Genomic DNA, 24,630 nt, shown 5'->3' with positions numbered 1-24,630 from the left:
CCTGTACACTGCAGTGTCTAAGTAGCATCCCGGCTTCTATCCACTAGATACTAGTAACACCCTCCCCACCAAGTGTTCCAACCAAAAATGTCTCCAGACATTGTAAAATGTCCCAAGAGGCAAACTACCTTCCCTGTCAAGAACCACTGATTAGATGAAATATAATGTCTTCATTTGATAAACGAGGACATTGATGCCCAGAGAGGGAAAATGACTGCCAGATGTCACACATCAAGTTAGCGGCAGGGCTGGGATTCAAATCAAGGCATCATAAGCCTAAGCCCAGTGCTCCTTCCACTCCGCCTTTGTGTTCAAAGTCTCACTGTCAGGACCCCTCCCATCAGGCAGTGGTCATCCAAGTCAGAGGAGACCAGACGCTGCTGGGCTGTTCCTCAGCCCTTCTCTAAGGGGATGTTGGTCATGAGTGGGACTGGGTAACCAGTTGTACCAAGTCCCCTGCCCCGGTGACTGGAGTAGAGCCACCTCTGGTCAGCCTGTGCTTACATGTCCCGCACTGAGGAATTCACCCGCCAAGCATGGGCACCTGCAATGGGCAGGGACTCAGTTGGCCGGGGGTCACCAGGAAGTGGCAGGTGCTTACTGGGTGCTCCAGGGTCAGACTGCCTGGATCCAGTCCTGCTTTTCATGCCCCCTTACCCTGTCTCGACATCAGTTTCTGCATCTGTAAAATGGGAATGATAATGACACCAAGTTAAAGATCCCAAGTACACGTGTCCTTCACTTTCCAAGTCTAATTAAATTCAGAGAGGAAACTGCCAGCCCGAGTGTTTATTTTTTGTTATTAAAGATTTTTTTAAATGTAGACCATTTTTAAAGTCTTTATCGAATTTGTTATAATATTTTTATGTTTTGACTTTTTGGCTGCAAGGCATGTACGATCTTAACTCCTGACCAGGGATTGAACCCACACTGTCTGCTTTGGAAGGTGACATCTTAACCACTGGACCGGGGAAGTCCCCAGACTGAGTATTTAATTCAGAAATTTATATCACTCTTTTCTGCTTCTGAATTTGCATAGGCAGGTTTGGATAGCAGGGTCCTGTACCTGGTAACAATAGGAGGTTTGCCATGAGGGTTACATGAGCAGACCAGTATTTATGGAACAATCACTTTGCCAACAAAGGTCTGTCTAGTCAAAGCTATGGTTTTTCTAGTAGTCATGTATGGATGTGAGAGTTGGACTCTAAAGAAAGCTGAGTGCCAAAGAATTGATGCTTTTGAACTGTGGTGTTGGAGAAGACTCTTGCGAGTCCCTTGGACAGCAAGGAGATTAAAGCAGACAATCGTAAAGGAAATCAGTCCTGAATATTCATTGGAAGAACTGATGCTGAAGTTGAAGCTCCAATACTTTGGCCACCTCATGAGAAGAACTGAGTCACTGGGAAAGACCCTGATGCTGGGAAAGATCGAAGGCAGGAGGGGAAGGGGACGACAGAGGATTAGATGATTGGATGGCATCACCATCTCAATGGACATGAGTTTGAGTAAACTCTGGGAGTTGGTGATGGACAGGGAGGCCTGGCATGCTGCGGTTCATGGGGTCGCAAAGAGTCGGACATGACTGAGCGACTGAACTGAACTTGTTGAGGCTCAGCTGGTAAAGAATCGCCTGCAATGCGGGAGACTTGGGTTCAATCCCTGGGTTGGGAAGATTCCCTGGAGAAGGGAACGGCTACCCACTCCAGTCTTCTGGCCTGGAGAATCCCATGGACTGTATAGTCCATGGGGTCGAAAAGAGTTGGACATGACTGAGCGACTTTCACTTTGTTGAGGCACATGTAACACCTTATTTACATATAATACCTTAGTCACCTCACACAACAACTCCCCAGAGTAGCCATCATTTTACAAAAGAGAAAAACAAGGCACAGAAGCGTCATATAACTTAGCCAAGGTCCCACAGATGGGACAATGGTGAAGTTAGTATATGAGCCAGACTGCTTCCAGAACCTGTGCTCTTAAATTCAACAGGGTCGGCATTTAGCCCAGCCTTACTGTTGCTACTATTATTATTGTTATTACCATATTCTCCGAGGTGGTAAAAAGGTTTGATCATCTTGTCTTTAAGGCATTTATTACTTTGGGGCAAAAACATTGGGGCCAAAAATTCTAATGTTCTAACATAAGAGTCAGCAAAGATTTCCTATAAAGGGTCAGATTGTAAATATTTTTTGCCTTGTGGGCAAGACAAACCCTGTTACAGCTACTCAACTCTGCTATTATAATGAGAAAGCAGTCACACATACCCAGAAGCAGATGGGCGTGGCTGTGTTTTAATTAAAATTTATTTATAAGTGCAGGCCATGGAACAGACTTGGCCTGTGGGCTGTAACTTCCTGTTTAAAGAGAAAAAAAATTTTAACAGTCAATGTTGCTTTATTTTACCCGCATATTACCAATGTCTTTGTCCACCATTTCTTTTTCAAGAGGGTCCTTCCTTTAATATTTCTTTAGTGACCTCTTTGGTGGTAAAGTCTCACAGTTTTTATTTGTCTGAAAATTATTTTCTTAGAGTTGATTGTCAATTGTTTTATCTTGGCATCTTGAAGACATTCCACTACCTTTGGCTTCTCTCATTGCTGTCAAGAAGTCGGTTGTCAGCCTAATCGCTATTCCATTGTGGGTGATGCACCTAATTAGGAAGAGTACTAGACCCCTCTTTTTTCTCAAGCCCCGGGGAAATGACCCTGGTGATCTGGGGACGACATTCAGGGAAAGACTGGGGTAAAAGTCATCCATCTGATCTCTGGGGCAGTGGACCACACACCAAAGGGTCAACCCCAAGGCTACCCCCACAGACGGTCAGGGCCTGGGAAGACCAGCTTTGGCTAAGGAACTTAGAGACTGTGGGTTTAGAAACAAGCGTGGGAACTGCAGGAGCTCTGTCAGGCCTGGCTATCCCTTCAATCAGAGCTTGTGGTGAGCAGTCGGAGAGCTGGGCTCCAAAAACTTCCAAGGCACATTCGCTGTAGATGTTACCCGCTACACTGCAACTCATCTGTAAGCAAACCTCAGCTGCCCACACTTGCCCTGGCAGGGGGGAACTGCACCCAAGGTCCACCTTATGGAATTGCCCCCTCCCTCATTACCTCCCCCCCCACCCTGCATGCCAGCATAAGAAAGCACCCATAACACTGTCACACGCTGATTCACCTGCCTGTCTTCTAGACTCTATATTCCTTAAGGACATGGGCGACCTCTTTCCACCTGGTCTCCCCAGGGTCTAGCCTAGAGTCTGCGCTCCAGGAGTTCCCACAGCAAGATACAACACTGGCCTTTGAAGTCATTAGCCCATCAGCTTCCAAGCTGCATGGTAAGTCACTGCATTTCTTGGTTGTCCTCCCGACCGTGACTGTGACCAACGTTGGGAGACATTTAGAGCTGAGAGCAAAAACAGAGAAGTCTGTCCTGCTGATCTTTATTTGCTAAGCAAATGATATTGACTTATAAAATGTTGCTCATTTCAACAGCAGACTGGCCTCGGTGGGCTATGCTTTCCCCAGAGAAGCCCCAAAGCTACATCAGAGACCCATCATTTCTTGTGATCTGGACCATCCAGGGCTCCTGCTTCCTAGTCAGGGCTGTGACCCAGAGCCGAGAGACATGGAAGGCAGAAACGAGGGGAAACCTCAGTGATGTCCTTTGGCGCAGCAACAGCAAGGCAAAAAACAATCCACACTGTTCATCCTGCTGCCAATTATTCAAAGAAAGTTGGTTCCAACTCCAAATTCCTCCCTGCCCATAATTCTTTTGCTGTTGAGGTAGTATGTGTCATCTGCATGCCTGAGACTCCAAGAATCAACTTGGTTTACTTGGGTAATTAGTAGGACACACACACCCACCCAGGGACCAGCACCCAAGGGAATCAATGAGCACAATCAAGGCCTAGGACCATTCTTGCACCTAAGTCCTGCCAGATGATGCCTTGCATGCGCTCTGGCCTCTGGAAGCCCTTGTCTGCTCTTCCCAGCTGGAAGGGAACTGCACCTCCTCTGAGATTTCAGCCCAGTGCTGTGGTCCCAAGCACCCTGTCCTGGAGTTCCTTGGGTGCTTGGGCCACCATACCTACTAGAATACAGGTGAAGGCGCTTGTATGGGCAGGGACTTGCTATCCATCTGTAAATCAACAGAGCCTGGCTTAGCAATTGTCCTCCACCCATCAGGGTTTCCCTGGTGGCTCAGATGGTAAAGCATGTGCCTGCAATGCAGGAGACCCGGGTACAGTTCCTGGTTTCGGAAGATCCCTGGGAGAAAGAAATAGCAACCCACTCCAGTATTCTCGCCTGGGAAATCCCATGAACAAAGGAGCCCGGCAGGCTACAGTCCACAGGGTCACAAAGAGTCGGACACGACTAACACTTTCTTTCTCCACCCATACAGCAAATTCTGCTCTTCTGAGTCAGAAAGAGGCCATGTGTCAAGGCTTACCCATGCGTAAGCTTTCTGGGCTTTGCTTTTTCTTACTCAGGACTTGGCTCACAGGTCCCCTCCTCAGGGAGGCCTCCCTGACCACTCTGCCTCCCTCCCTCTAACTCATTGCTCTGTTGTATTTGCTTCATACCAACATCTGGAATTACCATATTTATTGCTGTGCTTGCTCATTATCTCCCTCTCTAGAGAGTAAGCTCTGTGATTACTGCCGTCTCCCCAGTACCTAGAATAGGCACACAGTATCAGGCATCCAATACAAAAGTCTCATGACAGTGAAATGTACTAAGTGAGTGAATGAATGAAGTAAGGATTAATGTGATCAGTGCTGCAGGTCCACTCTCCCTAAGCTGTCTCCCTGCTGGCTCTCATGAGAACTGTAGGAAGGTGTTTCTGAGCTGCTCCAGGGGCAGTCTTTTCAAGTCACGCAGGGCTTAGACAACTTGTCCTTAGACAGCATGTCCTAGACAGCATGTCTGAGGCATGCTGCAGAGCCAGGGTCTGGGAAAAGTTTCGCGCTTGCCCCAGCAGTAGGACCAGGACCTCATCTTCCTGACCTGCCCTCACCCCACTGGCTCCAGCTCCCCCGTCCCACCCTTGTCCTATGCACTCTTTGATTTAAGGTGGCGACTTTTCCAAGGGAACAGCAGAACCTTAATAGGAAACCAGCCAGGGCTGATAGATGACACAAAGTTGGCACCAGCCTCAAGGTCGGAGGAGGGGAGCAAGTCAGAGGAGGATTTAGGGGCTTGCTTCCTGGCAAGACATGTGGACATGTCCCCGAGCCATCAAAGACGGATACTTCCTGTGTAGTCCACCCAGAGATGGATGGTGAGGCCTCTGGCATGAGCAATTTATTGAGAGGTGGTCAAATAAATTTAAGGGTCTGGAATTTCAGCAGAGTTTCAACCCCCCTCTTCCCTGCAGGGGCCCTCATGGGAGGATGGGTGATGCAGTGGGCTGGCCCTGAGAGGCAGCGCCTTTCTGCAGCAGGCAAGCTGTCTCTAAACTCCTGCAGCCTCCAGGCCTCTAGCCTTCCTCGGCATTTGTGATAAATTAGATTCACCTCCCCGCTCCATGTGTCTATTTCCTGCCATCAGGAGTGCATGTCACCGGGCAAGCTGTAGCACACCAGTTCAGAGGCCGGAGCTGCTCTGTCACCTGTTCTTTCCCGTGCAGACCCAGAGCTTTCTGGAACTCAAGGTTCCTTTCCTGAGTGTCTTGTCAGTCAATCCCTTTCTATCCTTCAAGGCCCATTTCAGTCTTTGTCTCCTCCAGGAAGACCTCCATGATTCCCCAGGAGGACACAGGCTATAATCTTTAGGCCCTATTTTGTGACATGTGTGTTGACTTGCTCTTTTTTTTTTTTCCTAAAGATGATTTTATTTTCTTTCTTTCTTTTGTTTTTTTCTGGCCAATAGCATATGGTGATCTTAGTTCCTCAGCCAGGGATCAAACCTGCGCTCCTTGCACTGGAAGCATGGAGTCTTAACAACTGGGCCACTAGGGAAGCCCCTTAATTTGCTCCTTATGGCTAGAATGGGGGAGCAGTCTGTGTCCTTGCTGAGCTCCAAACTGTTGCTTATAATATCCTCCCCACTTTCCTGCTTATTCCACACACCTCACACCTGGCATTGTCAGACCCATAGAAGGTGTTCCATAAACATCTGGTAAGCCAAATTGAAAGAAATGAGCAAGTAAGTTTAATACAAACACATTTTTTCCCTTCAATATGAGCTTGGGTACTGGACAGGTGGAGAAGTCTTTTTTGTTTTGCATGGGGAGTATTTCAAGCATATTTCAAAATGCAGAGAAAATTAAACCAGTGTATTCATCAAACAAATCTTAATTTCTCCTATTTTTCTATAGATATTTTTATTTCAGAATAAAACATTACACAGCTGAAACGCCTCATGTATCACTCCCAAATCTCTTCCTTCTCCCTCCCTGAGCATAGTCTGACTTTGGTGTTTATCATCACCATGTACGTTTTAATGCTTTTACTACATCTGAATGTACCCATAAATAACATATTCATTATTTTGTATGTTTTAAAACTTTATATAAATGATATCATATGGTATGCATGTAGCCCTCTGCAACTTGCCTTTCTCACTTAATATTATATATTTGAGATTCATCTGAGTAGACAGGTATAGGGCTATTTCATTCCTTTTAACTGCTGTGGAGATCCCATTGTATGAATATATTAGAATTTATTCATTTCCTTCCTGAGGGACCTGGAGGTTATTTGCGGCTTTTTACCTTTACAAAAAATGATGCGGGGATCCACATGTTGGAGAGGTTCTCTGGAGCACAGTTTTTCAAACTACAGGGAGTAACCCAGAAGACAGTCATGAAATCAATATAAAAGGTTATGACCACCATTTAAATAAATTAAATAGAAGAGATTTTAAAATCTCTTCTACCCAGTGTGGGTATCTATTGCTAGGGCACAATATGAAATGTGTTTCCTAACATACATTGTGATAGAAAAAGTATTTGAGAAACATGTTATGATGGGGTTAGTATTACTTTCATTGTCATTGGTTAGTCGACTCTTAGTGACCCCATGGACTGTAGCCCACCAGGCTCCTCTGTCCATAGTGTCTCCCAGCAAGAATACTGGAGTGGGTTCCCATTTCCTTCTCCAGGGGATCTTCCTGACCCAGGGATTGAACCTGCATCTCCTGCATTGCAGGCACATTCTTCTCCACTGAGCCACCTGGGAAATCCCTGTATAATCTTCAGTTTTGTTTAAAATTATCAAATTTCTCTCTGAAATGGTACTGCCAGTTCACACACTCACCAGCAGCGTATGAATGTCCATATTCGCCTGTGTCCTTACTAACACTCCAGCAGAGATACCCCTCGTCCAAGGTAAGGAGCAGCGGCTGCGCTTTGCTGGAGCAGCCATGAAGAGATACCTCACGTCCAAGGTAAGAGAAACGCAAGTAAGACGGTAGGTGTTGTGAGAGGGCAGCAGAGGGCAGACACACTGAAACCATAATCACAGAAAACCAGTCAATCTGATCACAGGACCACAGTCGTGTCTAACTCAGTGAAACTAAGCTATGCCGTGTGGGGCCACCCAAGACAGACGGGTCTTGGTGGAGAGGTCTGACAGAATGTGGTCCACTGGAGGCAGGAATGGCAAGCCACTTCAGTATTCTTGCCTTGAGAACCCCATGAGCAGGTAAAATGATAGGATACTGAAAGATGAACTCTCCAGGTCGTAGGTGCCCAGTATGCTACTGGAGATCAGTGGAGAAATAACTCCAGAAAGAATGAGGGGATGGAGCCAAAGCAAAAACAATACCCAGTTGAGGATGTGACTGGTGATAAAAGCAAGGTCCGATGCTGTAAAGAGCAATATTGCATAGGAACCTGGAATGTTAGGTCCATGAATCAAGGCAAATTGGAAGTGGTCAAACAGGAGATGGCAAGAGTGAACGTCGACATTCTAGGAATCAGCAAACTAAGATGGACTGGAATGGGTGAATTTAACTCAGATGACCATTATATCTACTACTGTGGGCAGGAATCCCTTGGAAGAAATGGAGTAGCCATCACAGTCAATAAAAGAGTCCGAAATGCAGTACTTTGGTGCAATCTCAAAAATGACAGAATGATCTCTGTTTGTTTCCAAGGCAAACCATTCAATGTCACGGTAATCCAAGCCTATGCCCGAACCAGTAATGCTGAAGAAGCTGAAGTTGAACGGTTCTGTGAAGACCTACAAGACCTTTTAGAACTAACACCCAAAAAAGATGTCCTTTTCATTATAGGGTACAGGAACGCAAAAGTAGGTAGTCAGGAAACACCTGGAGTAACAGGCAAATTTGGCCTTGGAGCACAGAGTGAAGCAGGGCAAAGGCTGATAGAGTTTTGCCAAGAGAATGCACTGGTCATAGCAAACACCCTCTTCCAACAACACAAGAGAAGACTCTACACATGGACATCACCAGATGGTCAACACCGAAATCAGACTGATTATGTTCTTTGCAGCCAAAGATGGAGAAGCTCTATACAGTCAGCAAAAACAAGACTGGGAGCTGACTGTGGCTCAGATCATGAACTCCTTACTGCCAAATTCAGACTTAAATTGAAGAAAGTAGGGAAAACCACTAGACCATTCAGGTAGGACCTAAATCAAATCCCTTATTATTATACAGTGGAAGTGAGAAATAGAATTAAGGGACTAGATCTGATAGACAGAGTGCCTGATGAACTATGGACAGAGGTTCGTGACATTGTGCTGGAGGCAGTAGTGATCAAGACCATCCCCAAGAAAAAGAAATTTAAAAAGGCAAAATGGTTCTTTGAGGAGGCCTTACAAATAGCTGAGAAAAGAAGAGAAGTGAAAGGCAAAGGAGAAAAGGAAAGATACATGCATTTAAATGCAGAGTTCCATAGAAAAGCAAGCAGAGATAAGAAAGCTTTCCTCAGTGATCAATGCAAAGAAATAGAGGAAAATAATTGAATGGGAAAGACTAGTGATTTCTTCAAGAAAATTAGAGATACCAAGGGAACATTTCATGCAAAGATGGGCACAATAAAGGACAGAAATGGTATGGACCTAACAGAACCAGAAGATATTAAGAAGAGGTGGCAAGAATACACAGAAGAACTGTACAAAAAAGATCTTCATGACCCAGATAATCACGATGGTGTGATCACTCACCTAGAGCCAGACATCCTGGAATGTGAAGTCAAGTGGGCCTTAGAAAGCATCACTACAAACAAAGCTAGTGGAGGTGATGGAATCCCAGTTGAGCTATTTCAAATCCCAAAAGATGATGCTGTGAAAGTGCTGCACTCAATATGCCAGCAAATTGGGAAAACTCAGCAGTGGCCATGGGACTGGAAAAGGTCAGTTTTCATTCCAATCCCAAAGAAAGGCAATGCCAAAGAATGCTCAAACTACCGCACAATTGCACTCATCTCACACACTAGTAAAGTAATGCTCAAAATTCTCCAAGTCAGGTTTCAGCAATACATGAACTGTGAACTTCCAGATGTTCAAGCTGACTTTAGAAAAAGCAGAGAAACCAGAGATCAAATTGCCAACATCTGCCGTATCATCGAAAAAGCAAGAGAGTTCCAGAAAAACATCCATTTCTGCTTTATTGACTATGCCAAAGCCTTTGACTGTGTGGATCACAATAAACTGTGGAAAATTCTGAAAGAGATGGGAATACCAGACCATCTGACCTGTCTCTTGAGAAACTTGTATGCAGGTCAAGAAGCAAAAGTTAGAACTGGACATGGAACAACAGACTGGTTCCAAATAGGAAAAGGAGTACATCAAGGCTGTATACTGTCACCCTGCTTATTTAACTTATATGCAGAGTACATCATGAGAAACGCTGGGCTGGAAGAAGCACAAGCTAGAATCAAGATTGCCAGGAGAAATATCAATAACCTCAGATATGCAGATGACACCACCCTTATGGCAGAAAGTGAAGAGGAACTAAAAAGCCTCTTGATGAAAGTGAAAGAGGAGAGTGAAAAAGTTGGCTTAAAGCTCAACATTCAGAAAACTAAGATCATGGCATCTGGTCCCATCACTTCATGGCAAATAGATGGGGAAACAGTGTCAGACTTTATTTTTTGGGGCTCCAAAATCACTGCAGATGGTGACTGCAGTCGTGAAATTAAAAGACGCTTACTCCTTGGAAGGAAAGTTATGACCACCCTAGATAGTGTATTTAAAAGTAGAGATATTACTTTGCCAACAAAGGTCCATCTAGTCAAGGCTATGTTTTTTCCAGTGGTCAGGTATGGATGTGAGAGTTGGATGGTGAAGAAAGCTGAGCACCGAAGAATTCATGCTTTTGAACTGTGGTGTTGGAGAAGATTCTTGAGAGTCCCTTGGACTGCAAGGAGATCCAACCAGTCCATCCTAAAGGAGATCAGTTCTGGGTGTTCATTGGAAGGATTGATGTTGAAGCTGAAACTCCAATACTTTGGCTACCTCATGTGAAGAGTTGACTCACTGGAAAAGACCCTAATGCTGGGAAGGATTGGGGGCAGGAGGAGAAGGGGACAACAGAGGATGAGATGGCTGGATGCATCACCGACTCGATGGACATGGGTTTGGGTGGACTCCAGGAGTTGGTGATAGACAGGGAGGCCTGGCGTGCTGTGGCTCATGGGGTCGTAAAGAGTTGGACACAACTGAGTGACCGAACTGAACTGATCTTACTAACACTTGGTATTATGAGAAATAGATTTTCTCCAATTAGTTGGGTGTGACAAGGCGGCATCTCTTAGTTTCAATTTGTACTTCCTTGATTATCAGTGAGGTGAACATCTTTTTATATGCTTACTGCCCATCAAAATATCTTTTTCCTATGAAGTGCATGTTTCTTTGCCAGTGTTTGAATGGTTGATCTGACTGATTTGTAGAATTCAAAAAATATTCTGGATACTAATCCTCTGTGGATTACATGTGTTGTGAATGCCTTCTCTGTTGTGAATGCCTTCTCCTTTTCACTTTGTCAGTTCTGATATCCTGATTCACAACAAGGTTAAAGGGAACCCCAATGAGAGAGGCCAACTCTAGGACAGGGCAGAAGTTTGGGCCTTTCTGCATCTCCAGATCCCTGAATAAAGCAGGCCCCTAATAAATGTTTGATGGTTATAATATAACTGAGTAGATACTTCTATTGGATTCGTCTAGCACAATGATGGGCTTACAACAAGGGCTCTGTGGAGACTTAAATAATTGAGTCATGGTGCAGGATAAGAAAAGCCTTTCGGGACTTCCCCAGTGGTCCAGTGGTTGAGAATCTGCCTTCCAGTGCAGAGGATATGGGCTTGATCCCTAGTTGGGGAACTAAGATCCCACATGTCATGGGGCAACTAAGCCTGTATACTGCAACTAGAGAGGTCTGTCTGCCACAAATACTGAACCCACAGCCTCTAGAACCCATGCTCCACAATGAGAAGACCATGTGCCACAACAGAGAGCCTGCACACTGCAACAAAGATCCAGAGCAGCCAAAAAAAGAGAAAATTCTCAGTGTCCCGGCAGAGAATCAGGAAGAGGGCATCTTCACTGTAAAAAGAGCACTGGCTTTGTGGAAGGATTTCCAGCAAGATGGCTATAATGTATGAGTTGATTTATCTCAGATTTCAACTTATGGCCAATGTTCCAGGAAGCAAAGCTTGGGTCTCCAATGGGTGCCCCTAAGCCTCTTGACTCCTATCATCCCTGTGAGTTCACAATAGCACAGTGATTCATCATATTTTACAGATGGACCTGTAAAAATAAATGTCACATCCAGGTCAGTGAATGCAGGGGCTGGGACAGAGCTGGAGCCCATACCCCCTAACCTCCACCTGATAAAAGGTTGGGACCCAGAGCAGTGGGTATTCATATTTTGAAGCCATAAGATCCTTACACTCTCAAACATTGGGGAATAAGCTGAACCATCTTGGGAAAGAACCTATTAACTAACTCAAGCCAATATATATATATATATATTCCTGGGATACATAAGAGGATACATAAGAGATGAAGGACAAAAATCATTCAGTAGGACCTCTGAAGAGAAACAGGAATGACAACTTGCATCGTTCAAAGGTTCACTTGCCTGGGCTGGGAGTTCCTTGGGGCAGAGGCAAGGTCTTACTCATCTCTACATGCCCAGGGCCTAGAACAGTGTCTGGCACATGGAAGGAGCTCAGGAAGTATCTGCTAAATGAATGGGTGAATGAATAAATGGGTGAATGAATAAATGGATGCATGTGTAGACAGACAGATGGATGGAGGAATGAGTGAAGGGATGAATAGACAAATAGACCGATGGAATGATGGATAGGTGAATAGACAAACTGATACATGGTCAGAGAGATGCTCGCGCTTCAGAGAGTCACAGAGGTGGTTGGGTGTCCCTGGTGGTTTAGACGGTAAAGAATCCGCCTGCAATGCAAGAGACAAAAATTCAATCCCTGGGTCGGGAAGATCCCCTGGAGAAGGAAATGGCAATCCACTCCAGTATTCTTGCCCAGAGAATTCCATGGACAGAGGAGCCTCTACAGTTCATGGGGTCACATAGAGTCGGACAGGACTGAGTGACTAACACTTTCACAGAGAGATGCATAAGTGGATAGATGGAAAGATGGACATTCTTGGGCTTCTCATCTGAAAGAAGCCCAAGTGGAGGATTCGGTCTCAACAGAACCCATCAAGCAGGCAGCCAAGGCTATGAATCCTATCCTTGTTGCTAAGAGAGCTGTTCACAAGGAAAAACGAGTGGCATTAACTGCAAGAAATAATTGCTTCTAATTGGGCTGAATTATTCTGGCCATATAGTAGACATATTTTTATAACTTTATTAATTATTCAATTTGAGGCCTATTACCCAGGCTGCCAGAACAGACTCTCCTTATTAGACGGTGACAGATTCCTCAGCTCTGCCATGGCCTTTACTGCTGCAGCTCTTTTGGGTGATTGCCACCTGCCTTGGGGCCCCACTGGTGTCTGAGGCCTGGAGGTGGGGGGTCAAGCTGTCCCTGAGAGGTCAGCTGGAAGTCAGAGGTCCTGGGAGCCAGTTAGGCTGTTCTAGATGCTTCTCCTGGCCGCCCCACTGGCCATCACATCTGCCTCCTCTGCTCTGGCCAGGGAGGCAGATGGGTATCAATACATCCAACCTGGCCTCTATGGGCCAGCCCCTGCTCAGATCCACTCACTAACTCTGAATCAGTCTCCCCTCCCCCAAGCCATCCAATCTGCTTCCCATGCCATGCCTAGATAGCTTGCTTCAGTCACATGAGTCAGGGACACGGGAAGGAGTGTGTGGCCCAGCTGGCTACACTGGAGGGACTAGCCGGGACTGGAGAGGCAGGTCAGAGCCCCCAGCATGCCCTCTATTCCCTTACCAGCCCTCGAGTCCAGGTTAGTGAGGAGAAGAAAGAGTTTAAAGGTTGCTCCCAGTCCACAATGCAGACTCAGTTGGTGCAAAGGGAGCCAAGCAGCCCGTGGTCCATGGACTCGGGCCCACGCTCCCTGGACGCTGGTGTGAGAGCACCACGCCACCTGGCCCAGCCCCGGGTGTTCCCACTCTCCACACCAGGCACCCTCTGCATTAGCCACACGGACCTGCTCGCCATTTGGTACCCTTGCTTCTGTGGGTCTGTGCCTGGAATGGCCTCTCTTTCCATACCAGACTATCAAAACTTCAAATCTCATCCTTCTTTGAGCCCTGGTTCCACTGCCTTCTTGGCATCTTTCCCACTCTTCAGCTGGTTGTGACCTCGCTTCCTTTAATGGACCAGTCTGACTCCTGGCCTCCCACCTCAATCCTTGGACAATGTGGATATGTGAGAAGCTTCGGAAGGTCAAGGGACATGGAACTGAATACTCCCGAACATCCATCCCAGAACCCCACAGTCCTCCCTGGTCCAAGTAGCACCACTAGAGCATCATCTGGAAGAATGAAAACATGATAAAAAGGGAGAGCAAATCCACTGGATCCCAATCAGCCCCAGGCTGAGTGTGCACAATGCCTGCAGCATGCAGGCCCTGGGGTCACGGTGACCGGAAAGAGCTGGGCCCAGCCTCGGAAAGGTCTCCGGGCCTGGGGGCCGGAAGGAGTGCAAACACGCAATCAAACAAGTGTCCGGGGCGGCGTGGACCACACTGGTTATGTGCACACCGTCAAGGTCTATGGGGGTCGGGGCCTGAACTGGCTTCGAAGGCAGAAGCACAGTGGGTCAGTGGATAAATGGAAGCTAGAAGAGAGGAGGGGGTGGTGGTGGGGGGTCATGGGAAGGAATTAAGGCTGAAAGCCTGGCAGGCATCGGACCCAGAGGGGCCTTGAAGGCCTGAGCAAGGAATTGGGCACTTCCAGGCAGGCAGAAGGGAGCAGGGAAGTGACTGGAGCCGGGTTTGCATTGTAGCTATCTCCCCACGGGGTTGGAGAGGGAAGGCAGAGGACCCTGGAAAGAAGGGTTAACCAGAGCTGCGAATGTGGTTGCCAGAGACTGACGGCTTGGGTTCGAATCCTGGCTCTGCCACTGACTCGCTGTGTGCCCTGGGGCCAGCTACTCAAGCTCTACGAACCTGAGTTTCCTCCGCTGAAAGATAGAAATAGTAACAAACAATAATGAACAGGACAGTATGTTTAGTCTGTGCTCGATAGGAGTTAGGCGAGAATCTAAGTATGCGGCCAGCCCAGACCTCTCTCCCAGTCAGTCTCAAAGGCCACCTTCTCCACAGTTCCGCACACACTCAGGCGCAGCTGGGTGACCTTGCTGTTGCTCGGTCGCTCATTCATGTCCAGCTCTTTGCGACCCCATGAACTGTAGCCCGCCAGGCTCCTCGGTCCATGGGATTTCCCAGGCAAGAATACTGGAGTGGGTTGCCATTTCCTTCTCCAGGGGATCTTCCTGACCCAGGGATCAAACCCCAGTCTTCTGCATTGGCAGGCGGATTCTTTACCTAAGTGACCTTAGAGCATGGCTAAACCTCTCTGGACCTCTGCTTCCTCCATTGCAAAACAGGAGTCATAAGCCCCAGCTCACAGGGCAGGGGGAGATGAAATGAGGTCATCACGTCCACATCTGGCATGGTGCCAGCTGCACAGTAGGTCTGGGCTGACTGGGCCGGAACGCAAAGTCCTCGGGGGCGGGGGCAGGTCTCAGAGTGGGAGCTGCATCAGCCGGCCCCTGACTCCAGAGGGAATGCACTCCTCTCTTCCTGTCAGGCTTCCAGGCCAGTCCTCCGGGCTGGTGGGCGCGGGTGGGAGCAGTTCGTGTTTCCCTTCCCCCAGGAACTGTGTTTCCCATGGAGACCCAGCCCCCGCACTCACCCTAGAAGTACAGGTAGGTGTGTGTGTGTGTGTGTGTGTGTGTGCGCGTGCGAGTGCGCGTGTGCACACGTATGTAGGGGGGTGCACAGCATCCTCTCCAGGCCTGAGCTGTGTTCTGGAGGGGCGGCGGCACTGCCTGCCAGTCCCAATCAACGATGCCAGCTTGGCTGTTGTCCCTCTGTTCTGCTTTTGTCACATTCGAGACGGGTTTTCCCACCCTCCTTCCTCTCCTAGTCCTTGAGACTCACTGCATGTCATTTATTTATTTCGTTCTCAGGGAGCCAGATGGCCAGAGCTGGGGTGGGCAGAGCGTACCTCCCCCTGCCCCCGGCTGTGACAGCCCCTTGTACAGGCAGCTCACACACAGACCCTAGGCCACCCAGTTTCCGGCTTCTTCAGGGACAAAGCCTGACGTTCCGTATAGGCCACGTGTGCCGAGGGTTTGCTGACCCCTGACCCTGCTCAGAGGGCACTGACTGGTCCTGTCACATCCCCTGGTCTGAGAGTCAGAGGGAGAAGGACCGAAGCCCTGAGATGCCGCCTTCTCCCAGCGAGCAGGAGGAGCAGTGGTCCCACGCCCCCTTCTGCCCCATGACTTGCCTCCCTTGGACCCGGGAAGGTGGCTCTCTCAGCAGGTCTTCCCTCCTTTCCTTGTGGGCATTGTCACAAGAGGACAACCCGGTCCAAGGGTGGAAGGAGGGTGGGAGGACCAGCTGTCCTCAGTCCTGTGGTGGAGGATCTCCACAGGCTGCCTCCCGCCCAGCCTCCTCACCCCCACACTTGTCTGGACCCCCACGAGAGCAGAGCACCCCCAGCATCTGCTCCCCATCATATCCCATTCTTCCTGGCAGGCACCTTTGGAAGAAACGAGCTCTGGAGAGGAGGAAACCATTCTCTTCACCGGCTTCCAGAGCATAGCCATGGCCAGGGTGTCTCAAACAGAGGGAGGCAGGGGGAGGGGGAGGTGACATTCGAGGACAGAGAGATGGAGAGGCCAGCAGATCTTTCTTCTTGCTGCCCTTCCTCTGCAGCCTACAGCACCCCCAGGACTCGGGATGGGGCTGGGCTGATCTCTCTTAAATTTATTTACTTATTTATCTGCACTGGGTCTTAGCTGAGGTACACAGGGTGCTTAGTTGAGCCATGCGAACTCATTATTGCGCCTTGTGGGATCCAGTTTCCTGACCAGGGATCGAATCCAGGCCCCCTGTAGTGGGATCTCGGAGTCTTAGCCACTGAACTGCCAGGGAAGTCCCTCTTAACCCTGCTCAAGTGTCTTTCAGCCTCTGTCACAGATGCCTCACAATTGAGTTGGCATTCACTTTTCTCACCTACTCACCCCCAACGCCCACCCCCAGTGGCCTGGGGAAAGTGAACAGACCCAGCCTGAATGCTCACCAGCTGTGGGGACTTGGGGTATCATTTAGCCTCTCTGTGCCTCAGTTTCTTCCTTCAAAATGGGACGCGGCACACACCTGGCTCCTTCCTTCCTCCCAATGATGCTTTCCTGAACCATTCAGTACCCCCATCTCCCATGGAGGCCAGAACCTTCTCTCTCCCGACTCTTCCTCCTCCCTCGTCTCCATACCGGTGGGTCTGGCTTCTGTTCACAGTTCCTGGAGGATGCGGGCCATGCCCTCCTGATTCCTAATACCTGCCTCCAGCCCCAGCCCCCGGCGGTGTGGGCCTCTGAGTAGCACTCAATACACGCGCGTTAAATGGAACTCAAGGGACAGAGAGCACAGAGCCGGCGGAGCACTAGCCTGGCCGCTGAATACCTTTTTGTGTAAAATTAGAATTCGGTGGTGAAGAGCAGCCCCACTAGCGCACAGACCTTGAAAAGGCATCTGCTGCCACGTCTGCAGCTCCCCTCTGTCCCCTTCACGGCGAGTGCACCCCAGCGTGCGCCGACCCGGAGCCCACCGGCCCGGGGAGGCCCCCGGGCGCACCAGATGCCAGCAGAAGGCAGCCCAGGTGGTTCTGCCAGGGGCCGCGGGCTGGGCAGAGCAGCACGCGGGAACAGCGAGTGTAATTGCTTTTTTGGTGATTCATCTGAAGTTGCTTTAACCTTGACAGCCGGCTTCGTGTCGGGAGAAAAACACTGAGTGAGCGGCAGCCTCCGGGTTGGCAGGACGCCCCTCTGCACCCCTCCCAGACGAGGCAGCCAAGGCTCCCCAGGTGCCCCCACCTGGGGGAGGCAAGGGTATGAGTCACTGTCCCCATTCAGGGCTGCCCACCACCCCCACCCTCAGTCCTTTCCAGATCCTGGAATCCCAGGAGGGCTATGCATGGAGGAGAGGGGTGTTGGGAAGAGCAGACAACTTCCAGAGGTCAGCAGCTGGAAGGGCATGAGGGCCCTTGATTAGGCAAGATGATGCTGGATTTTCACTTTCCAGAAGCATGGCATCCTAGGATTTTTAGACCTGAAACATCCATGCTAACCTTCCCATTTTATAGATGGGAAAACAGGCTCAGAGTAATCACTGCTCAGGTAACTAATGTGTCATTACATGGTGAAAATTTTAACTCTATAGCTTCAAGCATATACGCTAAGGTGCTTTAGTTGTGTCCAACTCTTTGCAACCCTATGGACTGTAGCCCGCCAGGCTCCTCTGTCCATAGGATTCTCCAGGCAAGGACACTGGAGTAGGTTGCCATGCCCTCCTCCCAGGGATCTTCCTGACCCAGGGATCAAACCCGAGTCTCTTATGTCTCCTGCATTGGCAGGTGGGTTCTCTATCACTAGCACTACCAAAGTCACTCCAACAAATGATGCTGGGAAAACTTGATATCCACATGCAGAAAAACTGAAGCTGGACTACTACTTTAAGCAAAAATTAACTCAAAATGGATCAAAGACCTACTTGCATGAGCTAAAACTATTATAAGACTTCTAGACAAAAACATAGGAGGAAAGCTTCATGACACTGGATTTGGCAATAATTTCTTGGATATGACATTAAAAGTACTGGCAACAAAAAAGATAAATTGGACTTCATCAAAATAATAAAGTTTTGTGCATCAAAGGGCACAACAGAGTAAAAAGGCAAGCCATGTTATGGGAGAAAATATTTTAAAATCACATATAATGTATTAACATCCAGGATACATAAAGAACATCCACAATTTAGTACCAACAAGACAACCTAGTTGGAAAAAAATGAACATTTCTCCAAAGAAGATACACAAATGGGCACTAAAATATATGAAAGGAGACTCAACATCACTAATGATTAAGGAAAAGCAAACCAAAACCACAACGAGATATTACTTTACACCCATTAGGATGACAATTATATTGGGTTGGCTAAAACGTTCATTTGGGTTTTTCCGTAAGATGCTGTATAAAAACCTACGTGAACTCTCTGGCCAAACCAAAGAAAAATAAAAATAGAAACTAACAAATATTGGCAAGGCTATACAGAAATTAGAAGCTTGTACTTGGCTGATGGGAATGTGAAATGGTATAGACCCTGTGGAAAATAGTATGGTGATTCCTCAAAAAATTAAACATAGAATTACTACATGCTCTGGCAAACCACTTCTGGCTACCTATGCAAAAGGAATGAAAGCAGGAATGTGCAGAGATATTTGTACATCCATAGCGGCATGGTTCACAATAGCCAAAAGGTACAAGCAACCCAAGTGTCCACTGATGGGTGAAGGGGTAAACAAAAGATAGTATATACGTACAATGGAATATTATCCAGCCTTAAAAGCAAGGAAGTTCTAATGCATGTCGCAGTATGGATGAAACTTCTAGACATTATGTGAAGTGAAATAAGCCAGTCACAAAAGGACAGATGTTATATAACCCTTCTTATACATGGTACCTAGAGTCATGAAATTTTGAGAGAAAATAGAATGGTGGTTGATTGTAGCTGGAGGGTGTGGGGAATGGGAAGGTAGTCTTTAATGGATAGAGATTTTCAGTTGGGGAAGATGAAAAAGCACGAGAGATGGATGATAACGATGGTTGCACAGTGACATGAATGTCCTTAATGCTACAGAACTGCACACTTTATTTTATTTCTATTTTTTCATTTATTTTTATTAGTTGGAGGCTAATTACTTTACAATATTGTAGTGGTTTTTGCCATACATTGACATGAATCGGCCATGGATTTACATGTGTTCCCCATCCCGATCCCCGCTCCTGCCTCCCTCCCCATCCCATCCCTCTGGGTCTTCCCAGTGCACCAGCCCTGAGCACTTGTCTCATGCATCCAACCTGGGCTGGTGATCTGTTTCACCCTTGATAGTATACTTGTTTCAATGCTATTCTCTCAGAACATCCCACCCTCGCTTTTTCCCACAGACTCCAAAAGTCTGTTCTGTACATCTGAGAACTGCACACTTTAAAATGGTTAAAATGGTAGGCTTTATGTTACGTATATTTTCATATACACAAATCCCTAGCACACAGATATCGTGGTTTGTAAAGGACTGACCCAGAGAGTCCCTGGCTAGTTGAGGAGTATGAGTGTACTTCTGAGCTGGTAAACGTTATATTTTCATCTGCAAGGATAGTTGAAAGCCAAGTCAGCCAGGGGTCCCCCACGCCATTCAAGATAAGAACACATTTGACTTGGCAGAAGCTGCTCTTGGTAGTGGCCCAGCTTGGTTCCCGCTGCCTTCATTACTCAGGCCAGCTCTGCAGTTCTGTCTCATGCTGAGCATCAGGCCTGGAGGCTGGGCGGGGTGGGGGGAATCAGTTTCCAGAAATAGTGAGAGACTGTGCCATGAGTCTTTACTCTCCTGCACTCCATGCACATGGATAAAACCAGTTGGGTAGAATCTAAAAATATGGGAGACTATGGAGAAAGTAGGGGCGGGTGGGACTTCTCTCCATGTCTACCCCCACCATCTTCCCTTCTGGGGTGGCCTGAAACCAAAATGAAAATGCCACTCTATAACCCAGAATCCAAACTGCAAAGCATCTTGGGAAGGGAGGCAGAGAAGCAGGACCCAAGAAATACAATAATTAAATAATACAATGAAGGCTGAAATTTCCAAGTTGATTCTTGGGTATCATTTATAAAAGTTAACAGGGCATATTTAATTTAGGAATTGGCTCACGTCCTTCTCCTTACAGCTGAAACCTCATAAATGAAATATACTGGACCATTGCCCAGTGCGGAAATAAAAGTTATGAATAATGTTTCTATCTCAATCATTGTCAGTGCTTTAATATTCCTAATTACTTTAAAAACCTAGATATTCAATATGGCAAAACTTTTTTTCTTTTTATCTCCACTTGTGAGATTAGTGCAATTTAATAAGAGTCACTCTGTCGTCTTTATTCAGTGTAAACTGACATTTCATCCTTTTACTCTTCATTATTGTATAGGATGGAAGTTTATGACCAAGCATACAGCCACTCCATTTGCCCATATTGGTTCATCTAACATCTTGGAATTATCCATGATAGCTGACGAGTCTACCTACCAGAAAAATCAGCATCACCTTATTTCCTTTATGGAGCAGAGAGAAATTCATCCAGGCCTTCAAGAAATTAGGCTATGGGGTTATAATTCTGTTAAAGAAAGAAAAGTCCCCCCTCCCCATCCTACTACTGGATTTGTCTCTTTCATGTCTATCAAAGTCATAAATCCCTTGGCAACCACAGAGGGCAGGGGCAGGCAGATGATGGATCTTTATAATCCTCCCTGCCACTTCCAGGAACTTATCCTAAAAAGAAATTGGAACACGTGGGCAAAGATACTTGTGCAGGAAGAATCCTTGCAGCATTTTTACACAGGACCACAGCCCCTTATCCATAGGTCCACAACCCCCAAATCTCTAAAGAATCCAAAGGAATTTTTTTTTTTTAATTTTCCAAAATTCACTTAGAGGCAAAATCTTTGTGGAAGCCATTTGTGGTTATACATCATCTATACGTCACTAGAAGTCATTGGTCATATGTCACTTCAGAAATATTACTATGTTTCATCCCAAGGTGTTGCCCAAACTCCACTGAAGGTATATGTCATATATGATCTAGTCACCATAAACTTTCCTGAACTCTGAAAAAATCTAAAATTTGAAAGCAACAGGGAACAAAGATCTTGGATAAAAGAAGATGAGCCTAACATACTGAAAAATCAGAAACAGCCTAAATGTCCATCACCAAGAGACTGGTTACTTTTAGCAATCCATAGAATGAAATTCTATAAAGTCATTAAAAATTTTTAAGGGTGATTCATGTTTATTGATAAGGAAATGAGTATATGATATAAGATGAATTTAAAAAGCAAGGTACAGAATAGCACATTTGATCTAATAAAAGTGTGTCCTCATCTAGCTTTAAGAGCAAATATGCAGACAAGGAACAGGGAAGGCAACCACTCAAAGGCCAGAAGTGGTTATCACTGGGTGTATGGGTTTAACTTTTTGTCTACACTCTCAGTACCATTTGAATTTCCTTTTAAACGTGAACAGGTACCAGGTAGTGCTAGGGGTAAAGAACCCACCTGCCAATGCAAAGACATAAGAGATGTAGGTTTGATCCCTAGGTTGGGAAGATCCTCTGGAGGAGGGTATGGCAACCCATTCCAGTATTCTTGCCTGGAGAACCCCATAGATAGAGGAGCCTAGGGGATACAGTCCATAGGGTTGCAGAGAGCCGGACACAACTGAAGTGAACTCAGCACACAGCATGCAGATATGTTTTTAGAATCAGAAAAAAACACCAACAAGAATGATGCCTTTGACTAAATAAAAAATGCAAGCTTCCCTGCAAGTATGTCACATGTATAGACAGGCAAATGAGATACTCCATTCAGAAATCTCCAGATATACATACTGCACTGATGGAGACAGCCATCCCCGTTGACACGGGCCCATGAAGTCCCCAAGGCCCCCCAGAGCACACACAGGCAGACAGGTGTCCAAAGGCACAGTGCCGAAGAGGGTCAGATTGCTTGGAGTAAACAAATTCACAATCTGTGTCCCATGGCTGATTCATCTGCTTCCACAGCAATGTAGCAGGGCTACATCTTTCAAGCAGATCCTTCCTTCCCCTGTGAGCAACTAGGTTTTCTCATCAAAGACCTGTTTCAACCTCAGGCTGTATTAACAGAGTCTGAACATCCAGAAGGAAGGAGAGCATAATAATTACACATCCAGGCTTAGGTTTTTCCTTGATCAGTAGTCTTAGTTTCATCATTTACTAGTTGTGTGTCCTTTGAAAGTTCTTTAACCTGTGTTTCAACTTTCTCATCTGTAAAACAGGGCTAATAATAATTTTCATATCATAGGGTTGATGCAAAGAGTAAATGAGAAGATGAATAAAGTACCTAGTGCATAGTAAGATTCAATAAAGGGTACCTGTATCTATTATTATTTTTCCATATGAGCGTGCATCTGTGGTCAGATCTAGGAACAACAGTCAAGAGGAATAAAGGTCACAGCCAATGAATAAAGGCCACAGCCAATGGAAAGAAACTAGACAGAGAAGGAAGTTTAGACAATGTCATATAAGAAACAAAGAAGCTTTGAAAATAAAAACTGGGGTGAAGGAGGTGATCACTGTCTTCTAATACCTGAAGGGCTGACCTGTGGAAGGAGACTCTGATATCATCCGTGTGGTTTCAATGACTACTATCAATTGCTCTAAGATGACTATCTGCCCACACACAGTTTGCTGTCCACTGAGCTCCTTGGGAGAAAGTACAGATACAGTAAGGATGGTCATGGAGATCCAACACCCAGCCCTGGCCTTTATTGTGGGTGAGAACCAACTCGTAGAAGCTAGAGACAGATTTCAACTTAATAGAGGGAAAACTTTTCAAGTCAGAATGTGCTTCTATAGGAAGCAGTGAGCTCTTTGTTAATAGAGGGATTCAAGCAGTAGTTGGAAATCTCTTGGCAGGGCATCTAAACGGTCAGTGCTCTGAATGATTTTGAGAATGGGAATCTATGAATTCCCTTCATTCAATGCTCCCATCTCTCAAAAGAGGGTTGGAATTCATCTTTTAAGACTTTCTGGGAGTTTAGGAGTACATGCCTTGAGCAGATGCAAAGGTGGTGGCTCTTGAACCCATGAGGGTGTATTTACTGAGGAAACAAGTTGCGAATTGCTCAGCACCAAGTCTGATGACTGAATTGGGAGTGGCAATTGGGCAGCTTGGTTTCATACTGTAAAGTAACAGGGCTACATGCTTGGTAAACTCACTCCAGGCACAAGATTTACTCTAAACTGCCTAGTCCCATTGATCAAAGGCAGTTGCCCTTCCATTTCTTTCACTGGACTGGAAGGAAACCCTAAGTGACAGACTCTGTCTGAAAAAACCCTCCAGGTCCCACAGCCACCACAGTCCAGAAACAGTGAGCGTCAAACACACTCATGCTGGATGGCGATTTGTATGCACTCAGGACCCAGAGACTCACGCTGTATTTCAACCTCCAGCCCCTGACATTATAATTTGGCAACAGCGAGCAAACCTGTCCCAGAAGGGTTAACCGAATCTGAGTTAGATAGTTTCTCATCAAAGATTCATTGTAGGCGAAGTTACACAAAGCAGAACAAAGATGAGAGGGGAAAAGCTCTCAAACATTTCAGCCCACATGTTTCTGGTGCTCACAGAAAGACTGCTTGAACATGTTTCTTTATCTTACGTGTCCCCCACATGTACTTTTCATTGCCTGCAGGGGTCCCTGCCATGTTCCTCAGCACAACTTACCTCAAAGCAGGGAAATGGGTGGAAGGAAGGAGATACTACAGTCAATGGAGGGCCCAACACATTAGAGACAGTCTCTGGAGCACCCCAAACTGACCCTGGGCTCCCCAAGCCTAGAGAACCACCCAAACAAAAGCCCAAACGAAACCACATCCAATAGTCTGCTTTGCCTGGTAAGTTCCCATAGACTGGACAGACAGGGAGACTCCAGTCAAGGCCTTTGGAAAAAAGGACCATAACAAGACATCACCCCAGCGGAGAGGGGAAAACAGCAAGGACACCATATTGGGCCAAAGTGGACCCAACATTCCTTCTTCAAGTTGTCACGACCATTGCAGAACAGGGAGGTGGCTCCGCAAGACGGGTCACTGTTAGGGGTTAGACCCCTCCTGGATCAGCTTGGCTATGTTACCTACTCAAGTCACACACAGAAAGACACCCTATCCCAGCTCAAAGCGGGAAGGAAACTGGGCTTCAACACTAGTCAAGGACTCTGTGGAATCAAGTAAGACCATGACATGAGCCAACCACTGATCCCAAACAGTGCCACTGGAAAGAGGGCTATCTGTGAGGACGTAGGGGAAATGAGCCAAAGCGGAAGCATTCGCCTTCAGCTGGACTCTGGGCAGAGAAGTCCCTGCACACCCGGCCGCCAGTCCCAGAGTAGAGATGTGCCTGTG

At 46.8% G+C, this 24,630-nt stretch overlaps 1 protein-coding gene across 1 annotated transcript in view; it reads right to left on the bottom strand.

Annotated features, from left to right (window-relative positions):
• MEGF11 (multiple EGF like domains 11) overlaps positions 1-24,630 on the bottom strand; it is a 379,572-nt gene that overhangs the window by 172,971 nt on the left and 181,971 nt on the right. The window lies entirely within an intron of this gene.

The sequence above is a fragment of the Dama dama genome, chromosome 12, assembly GCF_033118175.1.
Source record: "Dama dama isolate Ldn47 chromosome 12, ASM3311817v1, whole genome shotgun sequence".
In the NCBI taxonomy this organism is placed as follows: Eukaryota; Metazoa; Chordata; class Mammalia; order Artiodactyla; family Cervidae; genus Dama; species Dama dama.
This window is presented reverse-complemented; position numbering and strand designations above follow the sequence as displayed.